Here is a 10409-nt window from a genome sequence, read left to right as displayed (position 1 = left end):
CCAAAGTACACTGGAACATCAAAGACTGTTTGAGGAGGATTAAATAGACCTCAGGGTCAGCCAAACCCAACCATGCCCACAGATTGGTGGTGTAAATCAATACATCAATTCACTCAGCATGAAAATCAGAGTGCTGACATTCATTTGCAATGCTTACTGTAAAGGACTGATATGTCAGTAATCTTTTATAGAACAAAAGAAGGAAAAATTACTGTATTTGATAAGAATTTTAAGGTGTTATAAAATTCTTAAGCAAGCTGGAGAATACCATAGTGGTGTTTTGCAAGAAATGCTTTTCTGAGTATGGCTCATTTACCAGAAAAGTGGCTGTTTGTTTAGGTTTTTTTCCGTAACTCACATTATTGTTTGTGTTAGAGACCTGTGCTCTGCATGCAAGACAGGAGAGATGAGCCAAAACCAAATTAGCAAGAATTAAAAGCACAGCAATTACCCTGTAACAATTACAATCTCTGTAAGCAAGCATGATGCATTCCAGCAGGTACCTGCTGTTACATCGCTTACTTCTTCTAAGTATTGAATAAAACTTGTCACTGTCAGCCTTGGAGGGACTTCTCTCTATCCAAAGTGCTCAGCTGAGGGTAGAGAAGCTGTGTGTACTTCTAGCAGAGGTTGGAAGAGCTGTCATGTCACCTGACTGCTGTGATTTTAGCCCATCAGCCTTCCACAGATCCATCTCCCTTCCCAAGATTTCATAGGTTAGGTTACGAAGGCTGAACATATGCAGATGACTTGTGCTAGCAGTTCCCAGGGCCAGCTGTTGTGGGCTTGTGTTCCAAAGAACATTGTGAAGGGACTGCCCCTCCTCATAAACCCTAATTTGCAGATATTTGCTAAATGTCTGGGGTATGCATTTGTCAAGTATTTATTAACCTGGACGCTTGGCTGACTGATGTGTAAAGTGGGAACCACTTTGTTTTCTCCCAGACTCCTAGATGTTTGAGGCTTTGAATACTCATATCCTACTGAGGTTTTATGCATAACAGCAGGTCCTGACTTATTTTTTATCCTTCAGCCCCTGGATACCTTCAGAAATTTCAGTCTCATTGTTTCTGTGGGATTTAGTGAGCAGTTTGTCATTTCTGAAGCCTCCTGCAGGATAACCACTGTAATAAAATAGCTCTGGGACAAAAACTACCCTGTTATTTCCAATGCCTTGTGTTGTTTTCTCTTTGATTCCCTTCATTATCCTCATTGACTTGAGGGATTAATGGACCATGCTTTTAATCTTGCAGAGTGACTGAAGGCACAGATATTGTAAGAGAGAAAAATCTCTTGAATCTCACTGACAAAATATTCTCAAAATAAACACCTATTTTCTCTCCCCATTTTCCCCCTTCTATGACTTTAAAGGATTCTGACTGCAAGGAACTCTGCAGATCTGAAAGAAGGTAGGTGTACTGATGGATAGCTTTTAATACTTTATTTGTTATGTGTCTGGCACCTGGTTTTTGGCCAGCCTGGCTGATTGACAGACTTGCTGTCACACAATTGACCAAGAACAATATCTCAAAAACTGAATTTAAAAAGATGGGAGAAATGGATATTTATTAAAGTAGTTAATATTCTGGGGTCTCTACAATCACTTAAACAGAAATATGGCATGACTAGCCTGGTCTGTCTGGGTAGATGAGAGAGGATGGAAATTGGGGTATGTTTTCTTACTTAGCTCTGCCACCATCCACCCTGCAAGTGAAATTCAGCTTGAAATCTGATGACAATGTTAAGTCTCACAAATTAAATAAGATTTCCATGTACTTGCTGTCTGCAGAGAACCATTTCATCCTCCCTACCTCTGAATAAGTAACTGAAATCTAAATGCTTAAAATTATCATGGCTCTTAGAGGTAATAGAACGTATGGTCCTTACAGTTGTCAAAACACTGTTTAAGCAGCTGAGCTCCTTTTACTGACATGGTGTGAAATAAGCAGCACTGTAGAGAGATGCCTCATGCAATAGCTGGACTGAGTCTTAAATCCAGCTTCTATCCAAGGTGGCAAGGAGGAATGTCCTGCTGCTCTGCTGCAGCCCTTCTTAAGCCTTATGAGATAGAACAGGTATGAGTTTCCTGACAGGAGTGCAGACAGCCCTGGGTAGTGTAAATGAGCACTGCTTAGTCATGTGGCACAGTCACACTCTTCCAGTCATCCCAAAGAGGTTTCTGCTGCTACAAAAGGCTCCGGAGAAATTGCTGAAGCAGGTTTTGTAGCAGAGATGAGAACCAAGGGTTCCTCCGCGCTTCAGGCAATCTAGCCAGTTTTCTTCACGGCTTCACAAGGAGAGACTTGGAGGAGGCCTGTGCAGAAAAAAGCCCTCAGTCTGGTGGTTTGGATGCTCAGAGGGGAAGGAGAAGTCCTCGTCCCTATTTGATCCTGCCAAGAGGAGAGTGCAAGGGTCACACAATGGGTGTTGTGTTTTGCAATGAATTTTATCCTGTTGGGATAAGTGATCTGAGCTCTTAGAAAGCTGCCCCAGAAACTAATGGGTGAAGGAATAACCTATCTGGCAAGGAAGGAGTGTATTGGGTGCTTAAACTCCTCCTCCTCACCCAGATGGATGAGCCTCAGCAGCACATATCCACATGTCTGGGGAATGTCAGAAGAAAATGAAAGGGAGGACCTTGCAGAACAAGGTGCCAGGTGAAGCAGAGTTTCATAAAATGAGATTTTATGCTTTTCATGCCTGAATTCCCCCAAATTTCAGAAGAAGCAAACATGCTTTTTCTCATCCATCTCTTAAAATTTGCTTAGCAGTGATCTGTGCATTTCCCCAACTTTTTCAGTTTGCTTGCAGCAACTGAATTCTGCTGGAAGCTGCTAGTGATCAGTGGTGGAAAAAAAAAATAAACTGGCAGCTTATTTTATAAGCCATAGGGAGCCAGACAGAGATAATTCCATAACCCTAAATTATAAATAATGTATTATCTAATAGAAATGCTGAAGTCCCTTTAGGCTTGCAAATCAGCCAGTTAATAACTTTTTGGCTTAGATGTACTGAACACTGTAATAACCTGACGTCATTTTGAACACAGCAATTAAGTATTCAGTTTACAAGACAAATTGAGACTCATTAGAGTCAATCAGGGAGAATTACACAAACTTAAATTGCAGATATTTATCAGTTTCTCAGAAGAAAATTTTATTTGCTATTTTGAAAGAAAAAGCTGCTGCTTTGTTATTCTGTAAAAGTACTGCCTTCTTTATAAAGAGCTTCTAATGAGCTCCTGTTCCAATCCTAATGTTTTTTGGTAATCTGACTGTACCGTGTCATTATAGGTCATTGTGAAATTAGAAAGTGAGTGTGACAAGTAGATCACACTTGCAATTTCTTAGCAATTTATTTTAAGATTTTGCAATTGTGATGGCTAGAAGGAGGCAAAACTTTATTTTAGATAATGCAATAGGAATTGGTTCAGAAGCCAGTGACTTCCAGTACACTGGACAGAACAAAACCAAACAACCAAATAAACAACAAAAACCAACAACTACTCAGAAAAAGAAATAGTGAGATTTTATATGCTTAGTTTACCATGTTTGCTTAACTTGGAAAATGTTGGGAATTTTCCAGTACTTTAGAACTCAGTAACGTAAGTAATTCAAAGACCACTTAGTTAAATACACAGTACAGATATTAAATTATTTAGGATTGCAATTTTTAATGATTTTAATACCACCCATCTTTGTAAGCTTTGTACTATATTTATCTTCTTTACAAGATTGACTAAGCTGTAATAAAGCTGCCAAAAGCCAATTACCAGTTAGGGTAATACTAATACTTTGTAGCAGAGGAATCAGAATAAAACTATTTCCATTTAACAAAGGATTTCAGTTGAAATATTAAGTAGCATCATGGCTAGATTTACAGAAAGAAACCAGGCTGGGGCTGGTTTTCAGAAATTTGCTTAACATATTTTTCCCCCTCCATTTCTTTACAACACCAGAGCCCAATGCTGTTGGCTCCACCTATGGCACTTTTGGGGTCCTATTGCAGAAAGGCAAATTTTTATTATCAGTTGAATAAATCACAGAAAGTCTCTGTTAATCCCTAACCTTTGCATCATTATGAACAACTGACAATAAAAACTAAAAGTTTTTCATCTCCCTGCTTTTAGTAGCAGCATGTTTCTCTTCTAGGTTATTTGGCATCATTCAAGTTTAGGCTGAGAGGTTGTGTTTTGTACTCACAATTTGTGAAGATGTAATTTACCTGAACATTTTTTGAAATGTCACAGTCAACTTCAGTTTCATTAAAGAATATTGGTATTACAAGACAGTGGGAATTTGCTTTCAAGTAATAGGACAGAAAGTTTTGCAGAGAAAACAATCTAAAATGAAGTAGTTTTACCTTAGAAAAGTAGTTACTTTCCATAGGAAGTTTTGTCTTTATTTTCTTCATTCCACACAGAGAATTAGATGTAAAGACTGAAATAGAGAGCAGGCTATGATGCACCAGACAGTTTATTACCAAATTTTATTCCAGACTTTATATATTTTCTGGAATTGGCTATTATGTGGCCTGCTCTCAGAAGCATTTCAGGGTAGCTTATAAAACAGAAAAAATTGTACAGCTGGCATTATTTATATGAGACAATAAACAATTCCAGATTCTGCTAGTTGTGACTTTTTGGGAAACATTTTACTTTTAAGAAATAGTTTCCACTTTATCAAGTGAAAAGTGGGATTTGGTTCGAAGAGAAGACTCTCAATCCAGCTAACATACTGGATGTGTCCAGGTTGACCAAATAGCTGATTTGTTCCAGGATCCATCCAGAATATTTCAGAATCTCAGTTGTCCACATGGTGGTCATTGGCTGCATTTCTGTCCTGGGCAAACAATTTTTCAAGCCAACCACTTTCTAGAGGTCTAAATTTTATTTCCTAGTGAGCCTTTTCTAGACTTCAGCAACCACCAGAAAATATCCCTAATGCAGCCAAGATACTTGCAGGTCCAAGAATATCACAGTACAGAGCTGTGCACTGTTCTGTTGTAGCTGGATCAAAACATTAGCATTTCAGGCAATTCAGTTCTGAAATTCTGAGACTACTTGTACTTCTAATCTGAATTTCTGCCTTGTTTACATTATCCTTCCTATTCTGGATTTTACAGAAGAGGGAAAGAAACCAAAGGACCAAATGACTTGGTGCAGATTACAGAGAAGTAAAATCAGTCATAACCAGAACTTCATTTAGTGCTGCCTGTATTAGTTTAAATTAGATTTGCAGCATTATTTGCTCTGTTTTGTTACACAGTATTGTTAGGGATTTGGCAGAGGATTTGTTTATGTGACAGAGAGCAGAATTATAAATAGCAATGTTTTGTTCCTACAGGTACTGTTTCACAAATAAAATGACTGTAGGAGAAACAGAGTCTGAAAATAATGTGCCATGTATCTGCTTTCAAAATGTATTAATTTATAAAAACAAGACAAGTCAGCATGCATTTTCAAACACTTCTTATAAGACTTCCAATTCACCCAGACAACTTGCATTGCCCACATTGCTGCCCTTGAAAACCTCGTATGCTGGAGCTGGTGGAAAGCTGTGCTGCCATTCGTCCTGAAGGCCTTCTTTCTGTGAAATACCCACCAACTAAGAGCACTGGCCCCTTAGAAAGCTTTTCTGCCTCACAAGTTCTCCTACTTAGCAAGCAAAACAAGCTCTTTTATCAAGTTCTCCAAAAAGCCAAGATGCTCCCTGCAGCCTCTGTCTGCAAAGCCTGATGCACATGTGGGCCTTTTTCCCTAAAACTTTGTTAGAGGTGTGAGATTTTCTTTTCTTCTGCAGATTTCTTGCAGAAATTCTGCAATTTGAGAGCTACTGTGAGGCAGTACTTTGAGACTTGGAGAGACTGGTCTTCTTGGTGGATGTTTTACTCCTGATTCTATGTCTCTGAGTGTTAGAGACTTAAAAACAGGAGGCAGACTCACAGGAATTTATCCAGTCAATTACATTTGGAAAGAAAGAAGAAGAACTGTAGAAATTTTTAATTACTATTTGCTTATTTTGTGAAACAGGCATGACTGCAATGAATAGGCTGGGCCAAATGTAAAGTAGTTAATTGACTCTACTGGTGATCTGTGGTGGAATTTGTATCTATTGATCAGGATCAGAATCAAGCGGAACAGGAGACAGAAGAGGAAAACTGTTTCTCTTAAAACTGTTTGGAGAATGCTGTCTGAGAGGTCTAACACTTAGATATACATCTAAGTGGGGGCAGCTGTTTGCCTGGGATTGTTTTTAGCCGTGTGACTTAGCTACTTGGTCATGTTACACGGCAAGATAATAACAGTCACAGAAATGCTTTAAATTGCTTTATGTAGGAAACTTGTAGTCAACCATATCACAGTAGTGTCTCAAGGCAAATTGCAGCAAAGTTTTAAATAATGTTTTGCAAATTACTTAGGATGTCATAAACAACATTTTTCTGGTTTTAACCATACTGAGAAATAATTATTCAAGTAAGCCTTTGCCCCTCTGGTGGTAACAGACAGGTGATTGAGACGCTGTTTGAAAATAATGCTGTCTTATATACTACTCTACATGGATAATATTTTTTTTCTTTCAGCAGTACACTGAGGAGCTGTATTATTGCTCATAATGGAGTTTGTGATATTAGAGTGGAAATTGTACCAGTAATTACTCAGGTCAGAATATCCTGACATGAGAAAATAACATTTCTCAAACCCCAATTAACTGAACTGAATGATGATTCAGAGCTGTGTGCAGGATATTATTGGTGACCTATAGAAATGATAAATGTATAATTACTTCTAGAACATTCAAGCCAACAAATACTTAAGCAGTAGAAACATATTTATTATTATTTCCAATAGGAGCAGTAAAAGGAAGTATTTAAAACAATGGGTTTTAATATGATGTAGAACTTAGAGGTTTCAAAAAGAGCAAAATTATAAGATAAAACTACTTTTTTGGAACAATTTAAATGCTGAGATAATGCAAATTCACTATTAAGGCATCTACTGCAAATATAATTTTTCCACATTACACAACACACAGATTAGCAATCATTACAATACTAAAATCAAATAATAAATTAGAGATACTTAATAACTCCATGTGTATCTACTTTATTGAACAAGGTGCCAAGAACATGTATCCTAATACTAAACATTTTAGAGTTGTTGTGGAAACCATTGCAAAATGAAATGCACATATAGCTAACTGTTATAAAAAAAAAACAAGCAAAAGCCCTCAACAAAAGCATTAATTGGAATATTTTTTAATAAGCTCTGGGGAAATGACACAAACTCAATTTCTACAAAACTGGTTATGCCCTTATGTGGAAAAGGGCTGGATTTCATTCTTCAGTGTATCAAAGCAATTAACTAAACTAGGCAGAACAAAATGTGTCCAGGAATTTATAATTTGTTCTATGCCATCTGCGAAGTAGTTCTGGTCCCTGTGAAACTGTCTTCTCCTACAGGTTTATGGATTAGAAATTGTATACGTAGCAGATATTGGTTGCTAGCATGAAGTTTTTATCAAATTCCAGATTTGGTTTCATAGAAGTGCACAAACTGCTGAAACACTTGAAGGTTGTTTGACCAGTTCTGTTCAGCTGCAAATCTACAAATCCTTATGTACAGGACTGGTTTAATAGTGAGCTTTGGCTTCTATTTTTCCACTAAATGTGAGGAGTGAAACCAGCTCAGGTTGTACAGATGACTCCTGAGGTCACTTAATGAGTCCTTTATATGTAGGAGGTTACCACAAGGGCTAATGATTATCTTGGCAGAAGTATAATCCTTGAAACATCTCACCAAAAGCAAATATTTCCTGGTTTTAAAATGGTTGGCACAGGTGTTCAGGTACAATAGGAAGGGAGCAGAACATGAGCTTATCATTGCATTAGTAGAGCTTCTTTTTCAAGAAAGATCATTAAGACATTATGAATCTGAACCTAAATGGATTTCTAGGAGCAGGGATTCATACATCAGAACAGTTTCTCCAGCACATACATGAGTCTCTATTCCTATTTTGAAAACTTCTGAAGTATAAACACATTTTTTAACAAATCTGATTTATGCTAATATATTGCAGCATTTGAGGAAATCTGTGCAAGATGTAGACTCGTGTTGAGAGCTTTGTAACAAGCTGGCTCCGAGCTAAAGGTCACAGTGAGATTAATTTGACCGAGATAGAGAATGAGGGGAGTTGCCATTCCAATTAAACTGTGTGTCCTTGTCCCACGGGATGAAGTAATGCACAAAAACAGGTGGTAAAGCCAAACCTTGGGAAAGTAGTAATAGTTGCACCAAAACAGCACCTAGATAGCTGATAACTAATTAGCCAATGGTGAGCTGGGATTTTGCACTATGCATGAGCTAATTAAAGGGTGTATAATAATTGGTGATTCGAGAATAAAGACGAGACTTGTAGATCATCATCTGGTGAACGAGTCTTCCTTCTCCATCAGACTCATCTATATAGGGAAAAAATTTCTGATTGCAGTGTGTTAGGGTCTGTATGAAGTCAAGCAAATCATTAAAACATAGAGCATTTTCCTTGCTGTATTTCTGTCTGACACTGAAAATGTAGATCATGTGATAAAGGTACTTCTGACTTGCAGTTTCAAATCCTGTTTGTAGAATCCTCAGGCAATAATTAAATTTTAAAACTTTTGAGGATCTCTAAACATAATTTTCCTTTGTTGTATCTTTATGATACTAGGAAAGGTCCAGGAAAGTTTGAGCATATGTAAAACCAGTCCCAATCCTAATTGGACACCGATTTCAGACTGGATTACAATGATTTACACAGCAGTTTCACTTGATTGGGATTGAACAGTGGATTGAAGAGTCCTTCTTTACTTGACAGAAGTTCCTGTCTACTTCTGGTGGTTAACCTCATTTTACAACCTTCTAGTTGTAATACACTCTGATCCTAATGGTCTTATGGACTTCAAGCTCATTTTCAAAGCCAAGATAGATGGGACCTAGACCAGCTTTCACTGTTAGGTAATACTGTGTGCTATGTTCTGTGAGATTACTTAAGGATGTTAAACTGACTTTTAAATTGTGATAACTTTGGAAAGAAGTCTGAAGGTGTGAGACAGAGTAACACCTTTGATGCAGAGATGTGGAAAAATACTCCAGCTAATGTTGAGTGAAAGCCATAGGATCCAAATGGCTTCAGAAAGTACAAATACCCTTAGAAACTTGGATATAAGGAAATTGTGCAAATAAGCAACACAAATACAAAAAAAATCCCCTAAGAGGCGACACTTTGTATTTTAGTTAAGGGGTTAAACAATCACTTGGAATGTAGGGATCCTTTATTTAGCTCCATTTTTTGCCCAAGAGGATTCACATTTCCCACCACTCATGAAAGTCCCTCACCTGACAGAACAGTCTGGTTTGGATTGCATCAACTGTTTGTATTGCTCTTTCCCTTTGCACAAATCAGCACTCTACTGACAGGACTGGGTCTTGGGACTCCTATCCATCTGCTGAACTTTTTAGACACTACACACAGTCATTAATTGCCTCTTCATCTTGGTGAAATTTCAGATATTTTATGAAAGGCTAGGCAGCTTTTCAGCAGAACTGAGGTGATTCTTCATCCAGAAAATAACAATTAAGGACATGTGGTGTGGATAGTGTGAAGTATGGGTTAAAGTGTCTCCTGGGCAAAAAGGTGGCAGTGAATCTTCATCACTGAAAAGGAAAAATGCAAAATCTACAATGCACTTCTGTCTGCTTGCTTCCTAGAAAAAAAATTTAATATAAAAGCATACAGTATGCGGTAGAAAAGTACTGGGGGTAAGCTCTGTAGATATAGTAAGGAGTACATGCCAAATTATCTGGATACTCATTATTTTTTTAATTGTTTTGTTATAGGTGAACACTATTTCTCTGTCTTCCTCTGTGCTTGTTGGCTTGTTTGTTTGTTTTACTCTTACAATGGATATCATTCTGCTATACAAATAATTTAGAATCCAGTTCCTTTTCACTGACCTTGATAACTGCCTCCAGAAAAAAAAAACTTTAAAATGCTTTCTACTTGAGAGGATGGAAAGAAATTCAATGCATTTATTGAAAATTTCCAAAGCAATGGGCTGCATGGTCTGGGCACTGTGCACACAAGGTATCAGACAGCCCACACGTGGCAGCCTCCCAGGAAGCATGAGGGTGACAGCAGGTTGGTGTGGTGTCCTTTGAGGTGCCAGTTTGATGTGCACAGCCCATAGAGGTGGAAAGTTGGAGCTCACTCCAGTCAAAGGCTGTATCCCAAAGAGAACAGCTCAGTCTGTTGTTGGATAAGGCAAGGGGATATTCCCTGTGGAGAAGAGTTGGTTGAATACAGAGTTCCAGCAAGTAGGTGCGCAGGACTTTTGTCAGAATTATAAAGGCCCTAAAAGTCCTTAGCAGT

Source organism: Passer montanus, unplaced genomic scaffold (genome assembly GCF_014805655.1).
Source record: "Passer montanus isolate IOZ18808 unplaced genomic scaffold, ASM1480565v1 scaffold2, whole genome shotgun sequence".
In the NCBI taxonomy this organism is placed as follows: Eukaryota; Metazoa; Chordata; class Aves; order Passeriformes; family Passeridae; genus Passer; species Passer montanus.
The sequence above is the reverse complement of the archived record's forward strand: the minus strand, read 5'-3'. Positions refer to the sequence as shown.